The sequence below is a fragment of the Bactrocera oleae genome, chromosome 6 (assembly GCF_042242935.1).
Source record: "Bactrocera oleae isolate idBacOlea1 chromosome 6, idBacOlea1, whole genome shotgun sequence".
Lineage (NCBI taxonomy): Eukaryota > Metazoa > Arthropoda > Insecta > Diptera > Tephritidae > Bactrocera > Bactrocera oleae.
The window spans coordinates 50,073,748-50,091,274 of NC_091540.1; the positions used below are offsets into that span (position 1 = coordinate 50,073,748).

The 17,527-nt window shown below is 32.8% G+C and overlaps 1 protein-coding gene and 1 non-coding gene across 4 annotated transcripts in view; one reads left to right on the forward strand and one right to left on the reverse strand.

Annotated features, from left to right (window-relative positions):
- Nucleotides 1–17,527, forward strand: part of nmo (serine/threonine-protein kinase nemo) — a 245,095-nt gene that overhangs the window by 130,439 nt on the left and 97,129 nt on the right. The gene's annotated exons all lie outside the window — the stretch shown is intronic.
- TRNAA-AGC (transfer RNA alanine (anticodon AGC)) lies at nucleotides 14,925–14,997 on the reverse strand. Its single transcript has one exon. It is a non-coding gene; the product is annotated as a tRNA-Ala (tRNA).

The following is a 17,527-nucleotide window of genomic DNA, read 5'->3' on the forward strand; positions in this document are numbered from 1 at the left end:
CATAGTTCTTTGTCGAACTTCTACATTCCTACGATTCATTGTATATGTGTATCTCAAGAATTAGATAAGTGAAACTGGAGTAGTTATTTTTGGACCAGCTTGTAACTAGTCAAACACTAGTTGACACAACCTGTTGAGCTCAATAGACAAGCACAAAAAAATGACGAAAGTGTATGTGAATCTCATTTCATTCTTCATTTCTTAAAGATTAGATTAGCTAAAGCGCGTGTGGTTCGATTACGACTAGTTTGTAACTAGTTGCACTGTTTCAGCTTTGAACAAAAGTCATAAAAATATTTGCAACAGCCATCACCCGCATACCAACAAAGTTGTAAAGAGATTTAAGCTGGCGGCGCCACAATTTGTGGGGCCAAAATAAGTTTTCTGCAGACGCACAGTATGTACATATGCTTGCCACATAAACGCTAACATTGCGTATTTGGTGAGATTGCAATGTTGGTTGAGCATGACTATTTATGTTGTGTGTAAATATATACATACATATAGACAATTGTGCATAGACTCCTACATGCACTCATAAGTATATAGATATGTATGTGTATTTGTATGTATGGTATGTGCGGATATGTGCAACTATGGTGCGGCAGCTTCGAAATTCCCACACAGTGCGGCAACTAAACACATTTATATGTATGTATGTATGTGCGTTTCTATGTGAATATTTACATACATTCATATGTAAATATATGTTGCATGCTGCACTCGTGTAAAAAATCACTTTGTGGCAATGTGGAGTCGTTGCCTCTTCATATGCATAATTTACTGGCAATGTAGTTGCGGTCGCATTGCAACTATTGTTGTGGTTGTTGTTGTTTTCCGTTCAAGTCCGCATACGCAAACGAAGCACACCTTCAACCTTGCAACACTTGCCACACATGCTGCCACATGCGTTGGTGCTAACGTTGCATATGCGCATAGTGTTGCTCTAGCAATAACAACAACAACGGCAACCATGGTAACTGGTGTTAACACAACAACAACGATAACAGCAGCGGCTACTGCCTGACATCGCCAACAATCCCACTCAGCAACTTATTTATGCGCCACAACAGCAAAAGCAACAACAACAGTAGCATCAGCAGCAACAACAGTGACTGTAGCAGCAACACTTGTTTACTTGTACAGTTAGTTTTTCGTTTAGTTGGCGTTGTATTTACTTAATTCTCAGTTCAATTCGTACGCGATCAGTTTAATTATGAAATTAATTTTCCACTTTTCAATTTCAATACATAATGCAATAAGGCAGGCAGACGTGGCAAGTAGCAAATATTGTTGCATGCAACTATGTATATATGCATGCTTCACCTGTATACATATATACGCATATAGTACATGTGTGCTTGCGTGTAAGCTCTAGATGCTGCCTGTCGCTCAAGGCGAACGCTTGTATGTTGTTGCCATAGCAGCTACATGCAGCGACTGCAACGGAAGTGAGCAACAGGGTGCACGCAATGAGATTATGCGGTTGCAATTTCAATGCTCAAGGGCTACTTTACAAACATACACGCACACACATACCGAGAGACATGCAAATGCAATTATATAAATATGCTTGCGTGCGAAGGAGCGTACTTCTTGCAACACCTTGAGTTACGCAGACGTTGCAACAATTACTCATGTATTGAGGTTGAGCGATGATGTAGCATTTTACCATTTTTGTAGACACACCAAGTAAATCTACATAGTATATATTTTATGGTTGCATGAGAAATGATGCAGCAATATGCTAACTCAAATACTCGTAAGTCCTTCGTCTCGTTTCGTTTTTCATGGCGGCCTGCAGTTGTGAGCAACACAAATTGAATTTATGTCCGTTAGAGAAGATCAAATTATATTTGTTATTGTAATCTTTAGCGGCTTTACTCAAAATAAATTGGTTAAAATCCATATGTAGTTACATCATATTATAAGATCATTGACTAGAATTCCTTAAGCGGTAATACTACCCAACTAAATATTTATTAGGTATTCATTTTATGAAGCGAATCATAGTCATCTAAACCTTGTGCCAACGCCATTGTTTTCAATTTTTTATAATCATTTCAATTTTTTTTTAGATCATTGACTAGAATTCCTTAAGCGGTAATACTACCCAACTAAATATTTATTAGGTATTCATTTTATGAAGCGAATCATAGTCGTCTAAACCTTGTTCCAACGCCATTGTTTTCAATTTTTTATATTAATTGCTGCTATATCTATTCTGATATCTTATCAGTATTGATCTGTTTTTGGATTCCCTAGTATAATTGTTTACCTTTACAAAAATTATATATTGACTTCACAAACTTTTTACAAGAAGACACCACACACTAAAATTAGTTGCTTTTGACTTAATTATCGTGCATTTTAGCCAATTAACTCAGGGTCTAAAATTAAAAATGATGAAAATATTTGGTAATATTCAAAAGTATAACTATCACTTATTACATTGCCAAAGGGGATATCATCTGATCAGTTTTGACCCGGACTAATAAAAAAGGAGTGGAGGAGTTCACGTCCTTCACGTACTTTAATCCTAATCTTTATTATCGCCAACCAATAGGCACCATTCGAGCCAATACAAGCATGCAACTTTCCTCACACTTTTTATAAGCCTCGGCTGGGATGGCCTTCAGCGCAAGGTTTTTAATGGCTTCAATGGGCTCATAGCGCATTCTCCACAACAGATTTTTTCAGTTATAAAAACAGAAAAAACTGTGACTACCAACTTTGGTGAATACGGGGGCTGAGCTATGATTCTCATTTTGTTTTTGACCACAAAGTCAGTCACAATCATGCTGGAATAGCAAAAAAATCCATGAATTTTCTGTTCACAAATCCGGTCGTTTAGAACGAATTACTTCTCGTAGACATCTCAAAAGACCAAGTAGTATTCCTTACTGACTGTTTGATCCTGTAAAACGAATTCATTGTGAACCAAACATTGGTAATCAAAAAAAAGGATGAGCATCACCTATATTTTTAAACGATTTTAGCATGTTTTTTCGGTTTTGGCTCACTTTTTTTCGGACAGTTTCTTCATAACAATAAAACCACGGCGCATTGTCAAACATCTCTTTTACGATTTCGCAAAAACAACGTCGAGATTCAGGTTGTTTGGTACGCATATAGCATTGACTCTCTACATACTCTAAGCATTAACCAAAACGTGTTGAGTCGGTCGATAAGGATGTGGAGATCGTCTCTATACCTCATGCAAATATGACGATTTTTAAGTACTGATTATTTAAATTTTTCGATGTTATCGTCATTAAACGAGGTAAATGGACGAATCGCTTGTGGCAAGTTATAATATATATTTTTTTTATTAAAAATTATGGTATACCTCGACTCGTCCTTTTTCTCGAAACTTCGGTCTCCAATTTTTGACTCCGGCATTCACATTGCTGCTGCCGATTACCTCAGCACACACATACTTCTCACTCATGATGTTGTTGTCACTTTGTTTGTTGCATTTGCTAATGTTTTGCGGTAAAGTTTGCAACTTGATATGAAATTGTCAACAGAACTGGGCAGTTCCTGATAAAATATACGCACACAAAATGTGTAAACTGCAAAGTTTTAGAGCTATTTTATATATTCCAACAACTCGCAAATTACGCAAGCTGTTGTTATACACAATTTACAATAAAATATACAAATACATTAGGGTGAGTCATATTTGTAATGGTAAAATACTATATTTTATGAAACTCATTTGGTTTTCCATATTTTTTGGATCATTGTTATAATCGGAAGATCAGCCGCTCACCAAGTGGCAGGAAACAGCATTATATTTTTGAAAACCATATCTGCTGATATATTTAGGTTATTAAATTTTTATAGCAATCTACACTCTTTGCAGGCTTAAAACAGTATTTAAAAAAAAATTTTTTTTTTTTTAATATTTTTCTGACTTGTTAAAATTTTTTCTTTTTTTTTTGTAAAAATTGCTTTTAAGCAATTTTATCTATTATATTCATGTATACATTCCTTTTAGCACTAAAAGTTATTTTACATTTTTTGTTTCCACCCTAATGTATCTACGACTTATAGATTGCATTATTAACAGGCAAAGCGATTATGTGTTGTCAAGGAAAAACCTTGCGGTTGACCGCAGGAATTTTCAAAATTTACTTGATAAAATAATCGCTGTTATGTCACTAAACGCAGTCGGGGCGGCAAAATGGATTTTCATTGAAAATTAAGCTGGCATATTTCTACACATGTATACATTCATTATGAATATAAATATATATAATGTAGTTTAGAGTAATGTAGATGTATATATGTACATAAAATATATGGTGAAATTTCATATAAGCTGCTAACAGGTTAAAAAATAAATGAGGTTATATTTAGAAAAGTACACATTTTTTGGTGGAAAAAATTTAAAATATCTCATAAAAATTGTTTTTCTGTAAATAAAGTTATTTTCCAGGAGTTACGCAATTTTTTGAGTTGAAGAATATTAAAAATTATGCAAACAAAAAAGGGTTAATATATTTTTTTTAGAGAGAAATTGTACATAATACGTCAAAGAAAAAAATAAAGATATATTTACAAAGGTGTTAAAGTTTTTGTGATTAAAAAAGTTCTAAAACTTCAAAAATAAAAATATTTTTTCAAACGTTGTATTCCGGATGTTATTGTATTTAATTTTAAACTTAAAATATTCAAATTTTATTCCAAAAAATATTATTTAATAAAAATATTATGTATATATATAGTTAAGAAAAAACAAGTTATATTTAGAAAAGTATTTGTGATAAAAAAAATTCAAAACTTAAAAAAAAATTTTTTTTGGAATTTTCAGTTTTAGTCTACAAGATATGTAATTTTTCAAGTGGACAAGTATTAAGAGCCAAAAATAAAAAATAAGATAGAAATAAATTAATCAACACGATTAATATATTATATAAAAATAATATATATTAAGTTATAAAAATAAGATAAAAAAATGAAAACAAAAATTTGAAAATCGAAATCATTTTCAAACTTTAATCACACCTAACACATGTTGCATGACGTAAAAAATTGAATTTCGTATCATGCGATAGTTAATCATTCAATCACATTATCAACGCAGCCATTCCATCACTCAACAACAACAACAACAACAAAATACGCTATGTACATAGCAGTCAAGTGATATTTGTTGTGATTACTTCCTGTGTGCGCTACTCCGCAGGCACGATTGCGTGTCAGCCGCAGCGGCAGCGGCAGCAGCGAGTGTCGGCAGCCTCATCATCATCAATCACTTATAGGTGCTGATATTTGCAAAACATGAACAGCGATAGAACAACAAACAATCACAACAACAAACCCATAGATATTGGAGGCAACAGCAAACACAGTAGATGTTGCATGCAACATACTATAACAACAAAAAGTTAAAGAGCAGCAGCAAAATCAACAGTCAAGTGGCAAACTGCTCGCTTTCGCATTGCAACATGCCACTAATGCGCTTTTCTGCACCAACAACAACAAAGTAAAAGCAAAGCAGCAAAAAGTCGTTAGAAAAACCGAAATTGAAATGCATTTGTAAAGTAAGCAAAAACAAAAGCACATCATCATCAAAAAACTTTTAAAATTTTTTCGACGGAAAAACAAATGTAGAGTTGGCTGATGGTGTGTGGCAAGCTGTATGCGGTACGCAACAACACTCACACGTTCTGCTGCACTCAAATGTCAATTCGCGCATTCATTCATGCAATAAAAACTAAGCTGACCAACGCTGTTGTTATTGTTGTTGGTAATGGTGTTGCTGTTGTTAATGCCACGAGGCTTGCAGTTACATAGATATATTGCCTGTCATGTTGTTGTTCTTTTTCAGCGGCAACAAAATGAAAATATCCTTTTAAAGCTATTTGCTGGCAACGTACGAACACGCGGAGCCGAAGTGGCAATTGCTGCTCACTCTTCTCTCGCAACCGCCGTCACGCCATTTCCGGTGTGTTGCAATTTAAATGAAATGCTATGTGTTGTTGCAGTTGTTTGTTGATTTCTTTTTTTTTGTTTTCGTGTGCTTGCTGCCAATTTGTTGCCCAACAGCATCAATTGACTGTTGAGCCCTTGAACTGTTAATCTGCTGATGGATTTGTTATAAAAATAGCAGCTAATGCTGGAGTTTTAAATTTATCGATTATTGCTTTCAACCTAAGGAAACGTGCGTATGGAAAAAAATTTATAAATACTAATTTAAAAAAAAAATATAATTTCATGTTACTTATTTAACAGTAAGTTATGTTGGAAAAATTAAAAATAAAAAAGTTTTCTAAAATATTTAATAACGCAGTTATAACATTATTTATTGAACCCAAACTGCTACTTCATTAAAATTCTTGATTTTATGGCAACCCTATATAGTTGTGTCTTTCGTAAAATATAATTTAATTCAGACAGAGTTTTGACCAGCGTTGCGCATATTTTAATTGATAAATTTTGGATTAAAAATCGGCTTTTAAATTTTTTAAAAACAATACACTCTTTCAATGATAAATATGTATTTCTTTTGAGAAATAAACCTGGATGATTTTAATTTTATAATTTCCTCTTGGTGGCAACCCTTTTTAAAACTAATAAAAACATTTCAATCTGTTTTCCTTTCGTTACAATCATGTTTTTGACTATAAGAAAGAAAGCAAGGTACTCAATACATTTTGAGTATTTAGGTAGCTGGCAACTCTATTTATAATGTTTTAAGCGTAATCTCTTTTGCGACCTATGCTCAACTTCGTTTTGTGCAAAAGATACCGATATTTTGATACGAATCTAACATTGACACGCCTCATGTCCAAAACAATAACCAAAATGTGTTGAGTCGATCCATACGAGATGTTGAGATCCTCTTCTATCTCTTTGATGCCCACTCGACGATTTTCAAGCTATGTTAACAGAGGTATATTGCCGACTAGCATGAGGCATGTTTTCGAGTTATTCACGACCTACACTGAATGCTTTGTGTCGCTCAATTACTTGTGTTCGTAGACTCCGCGAAGCACTTCTGCAACATTTTCAATGTTTAAATACAAAATTTCAAGCAAACTTTTAATTCAACTTTTTTCTACGAAAATTTTTTTAAACTTATTAAAATATTAAACTTTTCCGTCACCAGTCCAAAACTTCTTTTATAAGTAGACAACATTTTAGCTTTAATTCTATATTGCTTTCATTAAGACTAACCTCAACATTTGTGCGTTATGCATTGCCTTTATAGGCAGAAACATTCCTACATAAGTTAATTTTACTCATGCTAATATATATATATATACATACATACATATCTTGAAAAGCTTCGCTGTTAACTAGTGAAAGGTCACATTAGAATTATTTTTATTCGAAATAGGTATGTACATATGTAGTTACGATATGGTCAATAATATATAATGTCGTCTTTACATTTGTAGAAAGAAACATTAAAACTTGTAGAAAACTTGTATATTTATTTTTTCGCATAAATAGTGTGCACTGTCAATTCAATGTCAACTTCCTTTTATGTCGATATGTATGTGCATATGTCTGTTTATTAGTACTCTTTGCTCTACAAGTATGTAGTTGCCATACGATGGAGTTGATTGGTCGAGTGGCTCACAGACTGTTGCCACGACAACTCATCAAACGGTTATCATTATGATGGCACCCGACGGCTTTCAATTGAAAAATAGTAATATGAATATATTATGTTGTAATTTTCTTTCTTTTTTGCTGTTTTTACTGGTACATCAAAATTGTTCGTGGTTTTTTTTCACATTAATTAACATTTGTAATAAATTCCTGATTATATAAATAATATTTAAAACAGGCGGAACTATGAAAAGATGTATTCAAACAGTAAAGCCTTTAGCGCGTTATTCAGCAATAATTTTCTTAGGGATAGAAGTCCGGAAAACCAAAAGACCTGTAAAGCTTTGTTCTCAGTGCTTAATTTTTTTTGTAAAATTACACTGATTTTTATACTTTACTTTTAACATGTTGCATAGAGTATAATAGTTTTGTTCATCAAACGGTTACTTGTATCATAGTGCATATCGGTCCATCGATGAGTTCTAGTATTAAAATTCGGAGAGAATATTTTTGTGATGACAACATGCCCAAGTGGCTATGTAAAATCGGGTTAGCCCCCATATACCAAATATAAATATTTTCGAACTTCCGCTAGACTTTATATCGCACCTATGGGTTATTATGTTGCAAATTCTAATGAAATTCAGAAATAGTGTCTTTTTAATAATAGTGTATGTATCTTCTTGCCTGTGATTATAAATACTGAATGCAATACTTCCTACTTTTAATTAAAATATATAGAAAAAGAAGAAAATCATATATCACTTCACCTTGCGAGCTTAGAAAATGTTCGGTTGCACCCGAACTTAGCACTTCCTTACTTGTTTTCAGTTTAAAATCGTAATTTTTCAAATTTGTAAAGGATAATGTAGCGCAGCTCAAATAATTTTTTAGTAAACAATTTATTCAGTAAAATATGTAATGTACGGAAAACCAGAAATTTTATCGCACAAACTTACATTACAAAAATTTCAAATTTCGTATAATTATTTTATTTTACATGAAATATGGCGTGTTTCCACACAAATATTATAATGTTTATGTAAGTATATATAAAGTGTGATTAAAAATATTATACAGCCTCTGGCGCATGTTTCAATCGTTATAATTACTTTTATGCATTATGCAGCTACAAGTAAAGCGCTGTCGGCTTTCTATGAGCGCTATTAGTATTTAGTGGTTGATTTAAGTGGCAACGCGCGGTGGCTTCCGCATAACGCATTCACCGGCGCCGCTGACGGAAATGCACGCTGCCACAACTAATCCAAATTCAAAGTCAAAACTTTAAACACATAAATTTTGTTGGCAAACAATGCTATAAATATACATACACATGTCTATATTATGCAGATTGTTAGTGGTTGTTGTAGACATGTTTGCGTTTGTTTGTGTGCAAAATAACTTCGAGTTATTCATGAAATGCCTGTTCCTACTCGTACTAGCGGCTGTCTATGCGGTTTTACATACATACATGCTTACTTAGATACTAGGGTGTGACGAAATGCACTTGGTCAAGGCAAAAATGTGCGGCAATCAAAATCGCGTTGATAATGGTGAAAAAGCAAGTAATGAGTAAATTGTGAAGAAATTACAAAAAAAAAATTAGAAGTAATCGAATAATTTTATTTCAAACATTTCGTTACTGAATTTTTTTTGTTAATTATCCTAGCAATCTGTGCAGGAACATAATATATTAATACCCTACATATATAAATGATCAACATGATGAGCTGAGTCGATTAGCCATGTCCGTCTGCCATCTGTCTGCACATATGCAAACTAATCCCTCAGTTTTTGAGATATCGTGCTGAAATTTTGTGTATGTACTTTTCTACCCAAAAATATGCTCATTTGCTGGAACCGATTTTGGACTACTATTGCACAATGCTGCCATATAAACTGAGCGATCAAAATTAAGTTCTTGTATGGAAACTTTTTCAGTTGTGAAAGATATTAGAGCTTCGTTCGTTAGTTAACGTTTTTTCTTGTTTTGAATTAATTAATAAAATTAATGGCTGACATTTAAATATATTTAAATATAACCTACTATGTATATGTGTCTAATATATATGTATACCTAATCTTATTATCAAAGTTTAATTAAAATATACCTATTTCAAAACTCTAAAATACGATTTTTAAAAAAATTCCAAAAAAAAATATTCTAGATTTTTTTATTTTAAAATTATTTTTATTTTATTTTAGTAAATAATTGTTTTATTTATTTTTTTTTAATTTTATAGTTAATTTTTTTATAAGTTATTTGTTTTTTATAATTTATTTGTTTTTTATAATTTATTTTTTTATTTATAATATATTGTTTTTGTAATACAATTATTTTTTATAATTAATTTTTAATAATTTGTTTTATGGGTTTGTATCTTTAAATACCGTTTTTTAAAGCAAATTTACAAAAAATATCCCAATTAGCTTACATATTGGCACCCCCTAATGAGAGTTGATTTGAACAACAGTTATTAAAAACAACATTGTTCAAATCAACTCTCATTAGTCCGACTGGTCTTCGGCTAACCCCAACAATTGCGTTTTTTTTTGTGCCCAGCAATCAAGGCATTCAAGATGAGCCATTTGTTCATATTTAGAGAATTTCTTTTAAATTACAAGTTGTCAAACAGCCCGTTATTTAAATGTTATTCATTATTATTCAAATTTTTATGAGCTATTATCAACAGCTCACTTTTTGTTTCGTCGCGCTTTGACTCTAGCGCCATAACTCACTTCATCAACGACGATAGTTTGTAAACCGTTTAATTATTTTTTTTATTTTATGTTAAATTTTTTCCAACACTTATAAGTCTATTATTCAGCCTTTTAAAGAGCAAAAAAACCAAAAAATCAAAATCAGAAAAACAGGTGCTCGTTTACTAAGTCTTCTAACCCTTTTCATCTTTAAATGTAGAGTTTTTGGATTTTTATTAATTCAGCGCTCGTCTGCCGCTGCTGCGAAGGGCTTATGCTCTCTGCTATTAATATTAAATATTTGTTGCTGGATTTCTATTGAAAATTTTTTTTTGCCACAATTCCATTTGATTTGCATAACAAAGCGGTCGACATTTTTTCCTTTTCGGAATTTATGACGTTTCGGCTTAATGCATGCAAAAGTCACTCACCTCAACCCTTTTACTATCCTTGCTGTTGTTGTTCGGCTTAACCTGAAAACAACGACAAGCTTTGGATTCCCACAATTTTGTATTTGCACATTTAAACAATGGCCATTTACTATTTGTGCTCTTCTGGTTTTGTTGCTGTTGTTGTTTTTTTTTTTTGTAAATATTATTTACCATTTGGCATTTAGCAACTCTGTCATCCGATTTATGTGACTCAATTCTCTGTCGTTTCGTGTTGCCAATTGATTTAGTGCTTTAATTTGTTGGCTAACGAGTTGAACTCGGTCTCGGCTGTTTGTTGTTGGTTGGCAAATTTACAATTGCTGATTAGTGTCTATTATTTATTTCCCATATTTAGGTAACATATCGTTATTATTTTTTGTTGGGCTATCACTTATATTTTTATAGCTCAATCAAATTATGGGCTTTTTGTTTTTCCGATCAGCCCATTGATTTAGTTGAATATAAATTGTTTGAGAATCCGGATATACTAAAACAAAAAATAAATATTGCTTAGCGAGCTGTGAAATCTAAATTCGTAAATAAATATTTTTAGCATTGATTTATGGCCGAAAGCTTTTAGGCATTAAAAGTTTTTAATGTTTGTAGCTTAAAAATATAAATATAAATTATATAAATTTCTAACGAGTTATATGCATCATAAAGGGGGTGAGGGACCAATAATTTTGAAATAAAAGGTCCGACCTGAACAATTTTTTTGGAAAATTGTACCGTTGCCCTAGAAAATAGTGCATGGCAAATTTCGTGAATATATCTTTTAAAATAAAAAAGTTCCCTTTACAAAACCTTGATCTCGAACGTTCAGTTTGTATGACAGCTATTTGCTATAGTGGTTTGACATCGGGAATTCCGAAAAATGAACAGCTTCTTGAGGAGAAAAGGACATGTGCAAAATTTCAGGTCGATAACACAAAAATGAGACACTGTTTCACGTATATACAGACAGACAGATGGACATGGCTAAATCGACTCTGTTCGCCATGCTGGTCATTTATACATATATATATTTTGTAGGGTTTCTGAAATTTCCCTCTGGGTGTTACAAACCTTGTAGCAAACTTAATGTACTCTGTTCAGGATAAAAAAATTTTAATAGAACTTAATAAAAACATAAATTATAACTATGATTCCATTGTAACAGGCGATAGAGAGTGTTCTGCGAGTTTGACGAAGTAAAGCTGTTCAGCAGAGCTTTAAGCTCAGTTGAACCACAAAATATCTAATTTACAAAGTTTGTAGCAAATCTAAGCTAAGCCGGTGAAGTTTTTACTTCAACCTTTTATGATAGTGGCGATCCTTCTATGGCTGAGAATTTATTGCAGATCAAATTTTGTTGACTTTTAATAGATTGAAAGAACTGAAGTGGCTTAGATGTTGTTTCAACTGGATATACTTTTGGAAGCTTTTCATTTGAAAGCTGAAGTTAAGTAAATTTTCTAATCGTGAGTTCTTTGGTAGTTCTTGGTTTGTCTTTCTTTTTTTAAGACTATAAACAACCAAATAAATACTTGTATTGGATTTATGGTTTAGAGTGAACAGTTTGTAGCCGAGGTCGTGTCAACTTAGCCACTGGTCTATGGATTCAGATAGAAATTTACTCACTGAAGGTACATGATCCAACTCATCACTACCGCCTTTTAAAATGTTGGTGTCTGACTGTCTGTCTGACAGCATTTTCGGCGCCTTTTAAATGCCGCTTGGTAAAATATATTGAAAGATGTTAGTATAGATTTGCAGCCGCACTCTATCTGAAACTGGTTCAGATGCGCGATCAATAAATACAAACTTTAAATAAGCTCATAGTACTAAGTTTTTATGCGATTTTTTGGCATATGGTATACAAAATACTTTTATAATTTAGTTTTTGACACTCACATCAGCGGTTTTTAACATGAAAAGATGGAATAATAAAGTTGCTACTTTTTATTCTCTTAAATTAAATTGGAAACTAGCTAAGAATGGGTCATTGGTTCTAACTTCGCTCATTTCAGTGGTTTCTCAAATTCCTCCACTTATTCGTGGGAATGTGAGTAATTTCTTCATTAATAGTTCATCTGACTTAAAAGTTTCTGCAATTCACTTGAAATAATTTGACAAAGCAATAAACGAACCGCTGCTAATAATCATACATTCACATAAAACAACTTCGAAAAGCCAACAGCTCGTTAAATAAAATTGTATTTTATTATTTTCTGTCTCTTTTACTCACCTCACCACCACTTTGTCGCCCCGCTCATTGTGATCATTTTTCAAATTCAAAAAAGGTGAAGAATTGCCAACAATGCAAATGAATTTGTTAAATATTAAAACGACCCAACCAATATTAGTGGGTGAGGTTTGAGGAGGTGCTAAAAAGTACAACAATATTTCAGCTTTTTATCACCTTCAATAAAATGTCCAAATAAATGCACTTTTTCATGAAATATTTTCTGCACACTATAACAACAAAAAACAATAATAACAACAAACACAATTAAGCGGTAAAATGACAATGAACCGCACCGTCACTCGCCGATGTTTACGCAAATAAAGTTCAAAAGCACAAAAGTGAATAGGAAATAAAAATTAAATTGGCTTGCGCATAAACAACAACAAGCAAATAAAACAACACAAAAAATAAAAGAACACATTAACTATTAACATAGCTGACTATTTGAACAGCCAGCCGGCTGGTCAGTCAAACGGCTAAATTTACGGATAGAGCGACTGACGAACGCCCACAAAAGCAACCAAATTATTTTGGTGCAACGAAAACTGACAAATTTTTCTTTTAAAATGCAATTGGTTTTTTGTTGTTGTTGTTTTTCTATTTTTTGTTATTATTTTTATTGACGTTTTGTTGTCGCCATTCGCAAATGTTAAACCATTGGAGATGCTGGTTAATGGATGAGAGGGAGAGTGATGGAGAAGGAGCAGGGAAGGCGAGGTGTGGTGTGTACATACATTGGTCTGTGGGGAATTATTTTATTATTTTACAACTAATTATCACCACTCAACGACAAAGCGAAAGAGCGTGTGTGTGCTTCTTCGCATGTTTAGTGGTTTTGAAGTGCAACTCGAGCCCGTTAATTGCATTGCCAACTAATGGCATTTCAATTGCGCTGAGGTAAATGTGGGGAGCCTGTGCAGAGTATATGTATATACATATGTATGTAAACAAGGGTGTGCTTGCATTTAGATTTGCAGACTAGTGAAAATGTATAAGCATGTACTGAATTTATAATTAATATAAAATCATAATTAGTAGAAATTACAATACAAAATATATCAATAATATTATTGAAATTATAATTTACAAAAATATCGAAAAAAAAGTATATACAATATAAAAAATAAAATAATGCAACGTTACAATGTCCGAATAAATTGTTCCGATCGGACTCCTATGACATATACATGGCTGCCATACAAACTGACCGATCGAACTCAAGGCTTTGTAAGGAAAACTTTTTTATTTGACAAGGTAGCTTCACTAAATTTGGCATAGACTATTATTCAAGGCAACGGTACAATCTTCGTTCTAGTTGCCATACAAACTGATTGATGAAAATAAAGATAAATGTCGTTTATAAATATTCGTGATCTTAAAATATCAAGCAGGTAGCAGCCTCCTTATGTTTTTTTGGTAATGAAAATTATGGTTTTGTCCAATCAATGCAATTTAAGTTCAGACAAAATATATACACACATATGTAAATCAAAATATGAAATATAAATACATACATACATACATTCCTATAATATGTTAGGTGTATAAAACGTAGGTGTATACAAATTATACATGTATGCATGGCACACTAGAAATCCTCAGCATTCATTGTGGCGTTCTGGGGTCAATCAAACGTTGTTGCAATTAGCAACCAGTGACAAGTTTGGGGTTGTTTTGGTTTATTGGCTGGATGTTATTTAAAATGTCTTAATTCTTCTTAAGATTGCATAACAGAATATTCAAATAAGCATACCAAAAACTTTACAACAAAAAGTTGTAATCTATATACATTTTTATGTATAAAACAAGAAAAAAAAATTTGGTATTTATTTTTCAATCTTTTTGTTTTGCATCACTTTCACTTTTACTAATTTTTTTTTTTTGACTCTCTCTCATTGCAGGTAAGCTGAAACACTTTTAAGCAAACAGTTATTTGTTAACCAATAAAAGACAAAAAAGTAGAAAGAAGAGCAGAAGAAAAAAATAACAATCGTAATTGGAGATGCGGGGCATCGATCCCCGTACCTCTCACATGCTAAGCGAGCGCTCTACCATCTGAGCTACATCCCCATGTGTTAATTTGACCACGCAATCGCCCACAGCTGGTCAACTCGAAACTATTATCGCCGTGTTGCTTTTAGTCACCAGCCAGCAGTGCACATAAACAACTATAACAAATGTACCGTTTAAACGCCCACAACTACGTCCCGCAAGCACCAGCGTTGCTATGCGAAAGCAGCAAAACTAGAGCGGTGAGCTTTTTGAAGGTGTCTTGAAGCTTTCGTGTGTTTATTTTTGTTGTCATTACCTGTCTTGTATTATTTCTTATATACTTGTACCTGGCCCACGGCGCTGTTATTATGCTTACGTATATTTAGATTACTTTGCCGCAGGGTGCTTTAGTGCGTATACGTAATGTAGTCGTTTAGACGTCAGCGAGCGTAAGGTTTTACTTTATCTTTAAGCCTAACTATCACCGTAATCCATAAGCTTAAAAGTGCGCTATAGATAAACTTTGATCATTTGTTTAATATGCTGATGTACTTTGAGTAGGCAACAAATCTCTTTTGTATTTTAATAACTGTAGTATTTTGTATCTCAGAGCAGTAATATTTAAATTTTCAATGAGGAGTACTTAGTGGGGCATAAGGATTTGCTGCGCTGAAATAATGTCGGTATAAACAGTCTTGGTTATATCTGATATTATTATCAAGACTTTCTGACGTTTCTTTCAACACTGTAAAAATAGTTGAAATCAGAGAATAGCCACGCCCACTCCCAATATAACGGACATGTTGAAAACTATTTAAAGCGCGATAACTTAATAAGTAGGTGCGGTAGAATAATTAAAATTTACACCTTAGTTGATACGGAACGACTTTATTGGCAGGTACTACTTAACCATTTCCACCAAATTTCGTGCATACCAATATTTTGGCTTTCTTATGTATCGTTTCAAAAATGGGCTACAACCACGTCTACTGCTCTTATGAAGCAATTTAAAATTTCACCACATTCTTTCACTTAACAATATACAAATCAAACACGAATAAATTTATCAAAATAAAACATTGCACGCTAAATATGTTTAAGGTCGATTTCATGTCCAAAAATGGTCGAAGTCGGACAATAAATTATCGAGTCTCCAGATACTAATACCTCAGAGTCTATGGTTGACTTTTTTACCGAAAATATCGGTGAATCTGCAAGGTGTCTTAATAAATGTCGGATATCAATTTTTTTTTTAAATAATATGTTGTGATGCCAACATGGGTTTAATACTTCCCCTAGTCCCCAAATACTTAATAGAAAGATTTTGGAGCTTCCTGTTGTCTTTATACCGCTTATGTGTGATATCTGAAAAAAAAGAGAAGAGTGTATCACTTAACCTCCCTTTCATGAAGTCAAAATGTTTAATAAACAAAATCTATTGAGATTCTACTACATAATTGGTTTCTGCTGTGTTGTATAGGTCTAACTCTAAAAAATCGCGTATATTTGAGATCAGTGCTAATAATTACTATTAAATAAGTTGTTTCAATATCGGTTGTCGCTCGATGTATCCGTCAAACCTCCTATCGAGATTCTGACTAAATCCAACAAAGAGCAAAATCTTTTAAATTTGGATAATGCTAGAAAATCTCACAATCAAAAATATTGGCAAAGTTTAGTTGTTTTGTTAACGTTTTCTTCTAACATTTGTCAACAACCCGAATATTCAATGCTCTGAAGATATATGATCCCAAGACAACGATGGACAGACTCTATCTAAACTACACCTCTGTTTTAAGGTAGGAGTTACCAACTTCGCTATATATTTCAATTATGTGCCAAACTAATTTTCATAATATTTCATTAAATAATTCAAAATTCGTAATAGATTTATATAGCTGTAACTCTATAGTTCTCAGGCATTATCGCTTTATTGTAAATTACTTTATTAATATCTGTAATTATCTCAATTAAAGCTGCGTTTAGTACATTAGTTTATATTTAAGCCTGTCAATAAAAAAAAATTAATTTATGAAAGGAGTTTTTCAACTGGCAGCCAACCTGTAAATATAATTTTCATTGCAATTCTATGGCTTATTGAATTTTAAAGTTCAAAGTTTATCGAAGCTGCAGCTTAATTTACATCAACTCTGACGCCGATATGAGCAAGCACGAGCGACAGAGAGGTGAGAGGGCAGCGAACATCAATAAATTACATGTTTTCCTACCTTCGATTTCCAACGCTATTCTCCTATTATATAAGTACATACATATATATGTATGTTTGTACATATGTATACACTATTATATGCAACAAGTAAATGACTGGTCACTTACGAAGCATGTGGCAGAATTGAATAGCTGTCGGGCAGTCATTCCGGCCAGCAGACGGCAATTTTTTCATAATAATAATAATTTAAAGTGTTTTGTCTGCGATAATTTTAATTTTTTTCTCTGCTTGTTGTTGTTGTTGTTCAAAATAAACACTATCACTTTTCAATAAACCGCACGGATGTTGGACACATAATGTCAACTACAAAACAAAAACAATGAAAAAGACATCAGCCAAAGCGCTATGGCAACTGCCGCGAGCCAGCATAAGCTGCGA